Genomic DNA, 9,199 nt, shown 5'->3' with positions numbered 1-9,199 from the left:
CATGGTGACATCAATGAATATGGGTCCAATGAAATGAGCAGCCAGAAGATTACAGGTTGGAAACAAAGCAGCAGGCAATGTAAACTTAAGGTGAACAGTAAAATTAACTGTCTATATCAAAGGGAAAAAATTCTGCACACTGAAAAGCCATGGAGGTATGGGGCACAGCAGCATATTTCTGCCACGTGACCCTAAACAGGTAACCAAGCCATGCGATCTTGGTAGTTTTTATGGAAGAGAGAATTTCCAGTGATCTCAGTTCTGTGTAGCCCAAGTAGCAATGAACATCTAATCACCTGCCAAGAATGTTATTGTAACATTAAGATTTGAAATCACCTGTAACTGGACAGTAAGTTTGTTATCTTAATGTTGTTTGTGAGGTAATTGTGGTCTTGGTATTTGAAATAGTGATAAATGTTGAAGTTTCTGTTGAAACTTTTTATGCGTGGCTATATTTTATATAAGATATAGATAATAAATTAAGTCAAACTGTTGTCGGACGTTTCTTTCTGTAACCCGAAAGCAACATGTGATATTTGAAAATCTACTTTGATAGCACTTTGTAACATTTTAATTTCCATTGATCTCCAATCACCTCTGCTTTATTTATTTTTTGTGGAAACACAATCTGTGTACCTTCAGCTCAATCTATTTTCTGTTCTGAAACAGAAATCAAAAAAACAAACATCAGGGCTTTTATTTTGTCCTGAAGAATTGTGGAATGTTTAATAATTTGATTTTCATACAGTGAGTCAAATACAAATAATTCAACTTCCATTTCCACAAAATCTAAAATTGAGGTGATTTTAATTATTAATTAATTAGTTAATATAAAGTATTAATGTCAAGAACTGACCATCTCAACATTTATTGAAATAAAACAATCAAAGGTTCAGAGGGAAAAAAAATCAGTTTGATGGAGCTGTTAACACTCAGACATGTGAAATGTGACCCATATTACGCTGCCTTTTGTAAGATGTCAGAAGCCAAAATGGTTGGAAAACACTTTAATGTCCAACAATGTGCTGTATTTTAAAAGCTTGCTATATTTTCCATTGTGTACAATCTTAAGCTGAAAACTAACTAGTAACTAAACCTGACATATATGTAGTGGATCAGAAAACATTGTCAATGTTTTCCGAAATGTAGTGGAGTGGAAGTTTAAAGTTTCAAAGAGAAATACTTAAGTACTTGATTTGAGTAAACTGAATACTGGTTACTTTAGACTTTCAGCCAAATAATTAAGGGGCTTGTTCATTCAGCCGTATATCACTCATCACGCACAGATCACATGTACAGTGTCTGGGCACTGTGGATAATGTGCCATGTGGACAAGGTCATAAAAATAATTATCCTCATTTATAATGGGTGGGTAAAATAATACATCTTTAATGAAGAATATTCATATTAATTACAATTAATGCAGCAATCCCCCAGCAGCAGAACAATGAGGGTGTCTCCAGTCCACATTTGCACACTAGACACAGCAGCTTAACTTCACTGATTATTTAAATATCCAAGCATCTGACAGAATCATTCAGGATCTAATTTGAATTAATGCTCCTTCACTCGATTACACACAGTCCAGGTCCATACAGCGAAATTATTTGTAGTAAAGAAGCAGCAGTAAAGCAGCCATCCTTCTTATAAACCCTGAACTCCTGTCAGATCTGTGTAAAAACATTTATTTCAAAAATTCAAAGTTTATTTCTGTTTCCTCAGGGGCATTTTGTCTGTCTTACCAAGCTTATTACCACCTGGGTACCACATGCACTCCTCCCCCACCCACCACCTCAACGATGACCTTCACAGTTGATCAGGTGAGAAGACAGCTGCAGAGACTCCGTGCAGGCAAAGCTGCAGGCACAGATGGTGTGAGCCCCAGGGTCCTGAAAGCCTGTGCCCCCCAGCTAAGCGGAGTACTCCATCATGTCTTCAACCTCAGTCTGAGTCTTCAGAGGGTCCCCGTGGTGTTGAAGACGTCGCATCCCAGTGACCCCAAGAACAGCTCGCTCCAGAAGAAGCACCCGGAGGCTTTCTACGTGGTTGCGGGAGATTTCAACCATGTAAACCTGACAGACACTCTGCCTAAGTTTTACCAACATGTCACCATACCAACACGGGGAAATAACACGCTGGGCCTTGTTTACACAAACAAACGAGACTCATCCAGAGCTGTCCCCCACCCCCACCTCGGCTTCTCCGACCACATCTCCATCATGCTGGTTCCCGCCTACCGTCCGCTGCTCAGACGCCACACACCAACGCAGAAGACCATCACCACAGGACTGTTTCCAGCGCACAGACTGGCAGGTCTTCAGGGAAGCAGCTGTCCGTGAGGGAGAGGTGGACCTGGAGGACTACACATCTGCGGTCCTCAGTTACATCTACAAGTGTGCAGAGGATGTTACCAGTACCAGGACAGTAACCACCTACGCAAACCAGAAACCCTGGCTGAACGCGGAGGTCCGGTCTCTGCTGAAAGCCAGGGATGCTGCGTTTAGGTCAGGTGATAGAATGGCACTCAGGGCGGCAAGAAGAGAGCTGACGGCAGGAGTGAAGAGGGCCAAGACCGCATACGCCCAGAGGATCCAGGGACACTTGGCGTCCAACGATCCTCGGAGCATGTGGAGGGGCATTAAGAGCATCACAGACTATAACACCAAAGATGCACAATGCCCCAGGGACGCCTCTCTGCCTGAAGCTCTCAACAACTTCTTCGCCCGCTTTGAGGACCCGGACACCCCCCTCAGCACCAGACTCACCCCCCCACCTGGTGAAGAGCCCCTCAGTGTGACCCCAGAAGAAGTGAGTAGGACCCTCCAGAGGATAAACCCACACAAAGCTGCAGGTCCCGATAATATCCTACTTCTTGACAGACAGTCCGCAGACTGTGAAGATCCATGACATTTCCTCCTCCCCCATCACCCTCAGCACTGGCTCTCCCCAGGGCTGTGTGCTGAGCCCCCTCCTGTTCACCCTGCTAACACACGACTGCTCAGCACAACATCCGAGCTGCCTCATCGTGAAGTTTGCGGATGATACAGCTGTGGTTGGACGCATCGTCAACAGCGACGAGTCCGACTACAGGCAGGAGGTGGAACGCCTGGAGGGTTGGTGCAGAGAGAACAACCTCTGCATCAACGTGAAGAAGACCAAGGAGATGATAGTGGACCTCAGAAAGGGCAGACATCTCCCCCTTCCTCCCCTGTACATCGGAGGGACAGCGATGGAAGTGGTCTCCACCTTCAGGTACCTGGACATCCACATAACGGACGACCTCACCTGGAGCAACAACACTTCCTCCTCTACTTCCTCAGGAGGCTGAGGCATGCCGGACTAGGGAGTTCAGTCCTGACATCCTTTTACAGATGTGTGGTGGAGAGCGTCCTGTGCTCCTGCATCACTGTGTGGTACGGCAACTGCTCTGCGGCAGAGAAAAAGGCTCTGCAGAGGGTGGTGAAAGCTGCACAGAAGACTGTGGGACACAGCCTATCCACCACCACAGACATTTACACCTCCAGGTGCAGGAAAAGGGCCTCCTGCATCATGAAGGACCCCACCCACCCCTCACACAAACTGTTTGCCCCTCTCCCCTCAGGCAGGAGGCTGCGGAACATCAAGAGCAGGACCACCAGACTGAGGAACAGCTTCTTCTCAGAAGTTGTGAGACTGTTGAACTCTGGAGGTCCTCTGTAGCCCCTGCTGCTACCGCATACCTTACACCCCACCCACACACCCACACACACACCCCCACCCCCTTCCCGACAACCACCCATGGAACATTGCACAATGCAGCCATTTGCACAGAACTCTGAACTGCTCATTTCATTTGCACTACTGTTGCACAATACCGCAGTACTGTTTATATCTCTTATTCTGATTGGGTTTTTTATATTTATATAGTGTTGTTTATATTTATTTGCATTAGGTATTTTGTTAGGTAACTGGGCTTATACTGGGACCGGGAAACTAATTTCGTTCCACCTCATGTTTCTACATGTGTGAAATGACAATAAAGCTCCTTGAATCCTTGAACACCCACCTGGACAAGCCGGCAAGCACTGTGAGAATCATGTTCTTTGATTTCTCGAGTGCGTTTGACACCATCAGGCCGGTTCTGCTGGCTGAGAAGCTGACAGCGATGCAGGTGGATGCCCCATTGGTGTCCTGGATCGCAGACTATCTGACGGGCAGACCGCAGTATGTACGCCTGAAGTGCTGCTCCACAGGGGACTGTCCTCTCTCCCTTCCTCTTCACGATCTACACCACAGACTTTACGCACTGCACAGAGTCCTGCCATCTTCAGAAATTTTCTGATGACTCTGCAGTGGTTGGGTGTATTACTGGGGGGGATGAGAGAGAGTACAGGACGGTAGTGGACAACTTTGTCACATGGAGCGGGAAAAACCACCTACAGCTCAATGTGACAAAGACCAAGGAACTGGTGGTGGACCTGAGGAGGACTAAGGCTCCAGTGACCCCTATCAACATCAAAGGGGCCACTGTGGAGGTGGTGGAGGAGTACAAGTACTTCGTGGTGTACTTGGACCACAAACTGGACTGGTGCAAGAACGTGGACATGGTCTACAGAAAGGGCCTACTCTCTACTTTCTGAGGCGATTGAGGTCCTTCAACATCTGCAGGACGATGCTGAGGATGTTCTATGAGTCGGTGGTGTCCAGTGCCATCACTTATGCTGTTGCCTGCTGGGGCAGCTGCCTGAGGGTGAGGGACACTAACAGACTCAATAGAATCATTAAGAAGGCCAGTCATGTTGTGGGAGGGGAACTGGACTCTCTGACAGTGGTGTCTGAGAGGAGGATGTTGTCCAAAATAAGAACTATACTGGACTTTCCCTCTCACCCTCTCCACAATGTGCTGATCAGCTACAGGAGCTCGTTCAGCAAAAGACTCTTACTGCCACGATGCACCACAGAGCGACACAGGAAATCATTCCTGCCTGTCGCCATCAAACTGTTAAACTCAGCACTGTGACCGACACACTCACTCACTTTATATATACAATGTATATATTGTTTTTACACATGTACATACCTGTATTTTTTTAAAAAAAAATTTAAATTTTGAACACATTGTAAATACCTGTACTTTTAGATTTTAGATTTTAGATTTATACTTATCTTGTTTTGTTTATCCTATTTTTATACTCTTCACTTTTCTTTCTTGGTCGGGAATACTGCAAGTGCAATGTCTGTTCGATGTGTTTATGTATCCCCTTCGGGGATAAATAAAGGAATTCTGATTCTGATTCTTTTGTTTTAGCTGTTTAAATTTGCCATGGTATTTGCTGGAAACTTCAGCAAAACAACGTGAGGGAGGTGTGGAATGGAAAACAGCGGTGGAGGAGTTGATGGCAGTGTGGAACAGTCAAATGAGCTGAATCAGATTAGACACAGTGACCCCAGCTCATGTTTCAAACAGCTCCTCAGCAGTATGGCAGCAATGAGCCACTTCACTCTCTCTCCCTCCCCCCACATCCCATCTGGATGGTCTCGCTCACACCTCGTCCCCGGACGCCCTGGCTGACCGCACTCTCCTGGGAATCACTGCACCCCTCCTCCACATGTCACCTCAACAATAACCTTCACGGCTGAGCAGGTGAGAAGACAGCTGCAGAGACTCCACTCAGGCAAAGCTACAGGCTCAGATGGTGTGAGCCCAAGGGTCCTGAAAACCTGTGCCTCCCAGCTAATTGGAGTATTTCACCATGTCTTCAACCTGAGTCTTCAGAGAGTCCCCATGGTGCAGAAGACGTCATGCCTCATTCCTGTCCCAAAGATGCCGTGTCCCAGCAACCCCAAGGACTACAGACCCATGGCTCTGATGTCACACATCATGAAGACCCTGGACGGGACTCGTCCTGAGACAGCTCCAGCCCATGGTCCAATCATTTCAGGATCCCTTTCAGTTGGCCTATCAGCCCTGCCTCAGAGTGGATGATGCTATCACTTGCTCAACAGAGTCTACACCCGCCTGGACAAGACAAGATAACTTTATTTGTATAGCCCATTTTTACAAGCAGTTTGTCTCAAAGGGTACATAACATCGTAGCAACATCCTCTGCCCTTCGACCCTCACATCAACTGAGGAAAAACTCACAGAAGAAACCTTTAACAGGGAAAAAATGGGAGAAACCTCAGGGTGAACAACAGAGGAGGGATCCCTCACCCCAGACAGGCAGGAAAGCAGTTAACAGAGGAGAGGAGTTAAGGAGAGGAGATGGCTCCCTCTATCCTGATGTGTTCCCCAGCAGTCTAAGCCTATGATAGCATAGCTATAAAATGGTTCAGAGTTAACTGAACAGCCCTAACTAAAAGCTCTATCATAGAGCAATGTTTTTAGCCTGGATTTAATGTGGAGAGAGTGTCTGCCTTTCTGACCCATGGAGAGAGTTGGTTCCACAGTGGTGGAGCACGATAGCTGAAGGTTCTACCTCCCAGTCTGTTTTTAGAGATACTGGTAACCACTAGCAGACCTGCTTTCTGGGAGCGAAGTGTTCTACTGGGGCAACAAGGAACAATGAGGTCCTTGATATAGGACAGAGCTTTGTTATTGAGAGCCTTATAAGTCAATAGAATGATTTTGAAGTCTATCTTATATCCCACAGGAAGCCAGTGGAGTGAGGCTAAAACAGAAGAGATATGTGGTCTCTTATTAACTCCTGTCAATACTCTCGCTGCAGCATTCTGGACCAACTGGAGACTCTTCAGAGAGTTTCTAGAACATCCTGACAAGAGAGAATTACAGTAGTCCAACTTACAAGTGATGAATGCATGGACCAACTTCTCAGCATTACTCTGAGAAAGGATGTTCCTTATTTTAACTATGCTACGAAGGTGAAAGAAGGCAGTCCTAGTGATATGTTTTAAATGGGAATCGAAGGACAGGTCCTGGTCAAAAATGACTCCAAGGTTCCTCACCGCTGTAATAGAGTTAAAGGTGATGTCATCCAGGGTGGCGGCCCGGCTAGAAAAAGAGTCCCTGAGATGTTTAGGTCCAAATACAGTAACTTCTGTTTTTTTTCTGAATTAAGTAATAAAAAGTTAGAGGGCATCCAGAACTTAATATTTTTCAGACAGTTTTCAAATACAGTGGTATGAAAAAGTTTGGGCACCCCTGATCATTTTCAGGATTTTCCTTTATAAATCATTGGTTGTTCGGATCAGCAATTTCAGTTAAATATATCATATAGCAGACAAACACAGTGATATTTCAGAAGTGAAATGAAGTTTATAGGATTAACAGAAAGTGTGCAACAATTACTTAAACAACATTAGGCAGGTGCATAAATTTGGGCACCCTTGTTGTTTTATTGATTTGAGTACCTTTAGCACTAATTATTGGAACACAAAGTTTGTTTGGTAAGCTCATTGACCCTTGACCTACATACACAGGTGAATCCGATCATGAGAAAGGGTATTTCAGGTGGCCAGTAGCAAGTTGTTCTCCCTTTTGCATCTTCTCTGAGGAGTGGCAACATGGGAGCCTCAAAACAACTCTCAAATGACCTGAAAACAAAGATTGTCCAACATCATGGTTTAGGGGAAGGATACAAAAAGCTGGCTCAGAGATTTAAGCTGTCAGTTTCCACTGTGAGGAACATAGTGAGGAAATGGAAGACCACAGGCACAGTCCTAGTTAAGGCCCGGAGTGGCAGGCCAAGAAAAATCTCTGATAAGCAGAGGCGAGGAATGGTGAGAACGGTCAAACTCAACCCACAGACCAGCTCCAAAGACCTACAACATGATCTTGCTGCAGATGGTGTCACTGTGCATCGTTCAGCTATTCAGCGCACTTTGCACAAGGAGATGCTGTATGGGAGAGTAATGCGGCGGAAGCCTTTTCTACGCACATGCCACAAACAGAGTCGCTTGAGGTATGCTAAAGCACATTTGGACAAGCCAGCTTCCTTTTGGAATAAGGTGCTGTGGACTGATGAATGTAAAATTGAGTTATTTGGACATAACAAGGGGCGGTATGCATGGCGGAAGAAGAACACAGCATTCCAAGACAAACACTTGCTACCCACAGTAAAATTTGGTGGTGGTTCCATCATGCTGTGGGGCTGTGTGGCCAGTGCAGGTACTGGCAATCTTGTAAAAGTTGAAGGTCGCATGGATTCCAGTCAGTATCAGCAGATTCTTGCCAACAATGTTCAAGAATCAGTGACAAAGTTGAAGTTGCGCCGGGGCTGGATACTTCAACAAGACAACGACCCCAAACACTGCTCAAACTCTACAAAGGCATTCATGCAGAGGAACAACTACAACGTTCTGGAATGGCCATCTCAGTCCCCAGACCTGAACATTATTGAAAATCTGTGGTGTGATTTAAAGCGGGCTGTCCATGCTCGGAAACCATCAAACCTGACTGAACTGGAGATTTTTTGTAAAGAAGAATGGTCAAAAATACCTTCAACCAGACTCCAGACCCTCATTGGAAGCTATAGGAAGCGTTTAGAGGCTGTTATTTCTGCAAAAGGAGGATCTACGAAATATTGATGTCATTTTTCTGTTGGGGTGCCCAAATTTATGCACCTGCCTAATGTTGTTTAAGTAATTATTGCACACTTTCTGTTAATCCTATAAACTTCATTTCACTTCTGAAATATCACTGTGTTTGTCTGCTATATGATATATTTAACTGAAATTGCTGATCCGAACAACCAATGATTTATAAAGGAAAATCCTGAAAATGATCAGGGGTGCCCAAACTTTTTCATACCACTGTAGGTGCGATGGCTTCTGTCATCTGGTTTTATAGAGAAGTGTAGCTGTGTATCATCAGCATAGCAATGAAAATTGATGGAGTGCTTCCGGATAATATTCCCTAATCTTGGTATTTGGGTCAAGGGAAGGTTTCTTCAATAGTTGTCTGATGACAGCCACCTTCAAGGTCTGTAGTACATAACCTGTGACCAAAGAGAGATTGATCTGGTTCAGTATAGAAATGTTAACTAAGGGAAAGACATCCTTAAGCAGTCTTGTTGTGACCGGGTCAAGTAAACAGGTGGATAACTTGGATGAGGGAATGACTGAAGTTAACTCTGAGAGGTGAATGGGTGAGAAGCTGTCCAAATGTGCTTTAGGTGTGAAGGTTGCTATAAGAGAAGCTGTGTTTGGTGGAGTATTACTGCCAATCCTCGCTCTGATGTTCACAATCTTATCAGTGAAG

Source organism: Scatophagus argus, chromosome 4, assembly GCF_020382885.2.
Source record: "Scatophagus argus isolate fScaArg1 chromosome 4, fScaArg1.pri, whole genome shotgun sequence".
Lineage (NCBI taxonomy): Eukaryota > Metazoa > Chordata > Actinopteri > Scatophagidae > Scatophagus > Scatophagus argus.
This window is presented reverse-complemented; position numbering follows the sequence as displayed.